The sequence below is a fragment of the Chinchilla lanigera genome, unplaced genomic scaffold (assembly GCF_000276665.1).
Source record: "Chinchilla lanigera isolate Chin_1 unplaced genomic scaffold, ChiLan1.0 scaffold00133, whole genome shotgun sequence".
In the NCBI taxonomy this organism is placed as follows: Eukaryota; Metazoa; Chordata; class Mammalia; order Rodentia; family Chinchillidae; genus Chinchilla; species Chinchilla lanigera.
In genome coordinates this window covers 686,945-688,593 of record NW_004955534.1, presented here as the reverse complement: position 1 = coordinate 688,593, position 1,649 = coordinate 686,945, and the positions used below count along the sequence as shown (strand labels likewise).

The window sequence follows — 1,649 nt, the reverse complement described above, 5'->3', positions numbered from 1 at the left end:
CAAAATTGTTGTACAGATTCAATGCAATCCCAATTAAAATACCATTAGTATACCTCACAGATGTAGAGAAAACACTGCTAAAGTTCACCTGGAACCAGAAGAGGCCTAGAATAGCAAAAGCAATCTTGGGAAACAAAGGAAAGTCAGGAGGCATCACAATTCATGACTTAAAATTGTTACAAATCTACTGTGATAAAATCAGGATGGTGCTGGCAAAAAAACATACCTGAAGATCAATGGAATATATTAGAAGATGCAGACACAGCTATAAACACACTCAGCCACCTTATCTTTGACAAAGGGGCCAAACATGTTCAGTGGAAGGAAGATAGCCTCTTTAATAAATGGTGCTGGAAAAACTGGCTTTGCACATGCCAAAGACTAAAACTAGGCCCATGTCTTTCACCACATACTAAATTAAAGTCAAAATGGATCAAAGACCTAAATATTAAAAAAGAAACACTAAATATTTTGGAAGAGAAAGTAGGTAGAAATCTTGACAACACTGGGGTAGGCAGAGAGTTCATGAACAAAAGCCAAACTGCATGGGAAATACTTCAAACAATCAACAACTGGGATCTCATCTTACTGAAAAGTTTTTGCACATCTAAAGAAATCACCAATAAAATAAAAAGAAAACCCACAAATTGGGAAAAAAATTTTAGCCAACTGCCCCTCAGACAAAGGACTTCTATCTAGGACTTATAAAGAATTTAAAAAAAAATTTAAGGCCTCCCAAATATAAAGACTCAATCCAAAAATGGGCATCTGAGATGAATACACACTTCAATAATGAAGAGATACTAATGGCGAATAAATACATGAAACAATGTTCAACATCACTAGTCATTTGAGAAATGCAAATTAAAACAACACTGAGATTCCATCTCACCCCACAAAGAATGGCTATCATCAAGAAATCAACCAATAACAAATGCTGGAGAGATTGTAGGGAGAAAGGAACCCTACTCCACTGCTGTTGGGAGTGTAGACTGGTGAAACCACTATGGAAATCAATTTGGAGAGTCCTCACAAAACTAGGATTGGAAGACCCCTTTAACCCAGCTATTCCCCTTGCGGGCATTTTCCTGGAAGAATTAAAGACATCATACCACAGCGATATATGTGCACCCATGTTTACAGCAGCACAATTTGTTATAGCTAAATCTTGGAAACAACCCTGATGCCCATCCACTGAGGAACAGATAAAAAAGTTGTGGTATTTTTATACAATGGAGTATTACTCAGCTATTAAAAAAGATAAACTCGTGGCTTTTGTAGGTAAATGGATGCAACTGGAGACCATACTCATAAGAGAAATAAATCGGATCCACATGTGTAAACATCATGTTGTCTCCTTGGTGTAAGAACCTGAACGACTAGGTAAAACTCAAAACATACAATAGACAATAGGAAAGGGAAAGAAATTGCTCAAAGGAAGGAACAAATGGGATGAAGGAAACAAGAAAAAAGAAAGACAGAAGGCAAAACATAAATATATATATATGAATAGCTGCAATGACTGTATTGCTGTTGTCTGATGGTGTATTGAAATGAACAGTTAATGCTCACAATTTTTTATGTTCTGATCAACTTTGCATGCTTGTGTCTGGTGGTCTGAGCAACTGGTTTGAAAGTAACAATATGCA

The 1,649-nt window shown here is 36.5% G+C and overlaps 1 protein-coding gene across 2 annotated transcripts in view; it reads right to left on the bottom strand.

Annotated features, from left to right (window-relative positions):
* Positions 1 to 1,649, bottom strand: part of LOC102012894 (A-kinase anchor protein 17B-like) — a 48,916-nt gene that overhangs the window by 8,328 nt on the left and 38,939 nt on the right. The gene's annotated exons all lie outside the window — the stretch shown is intronic.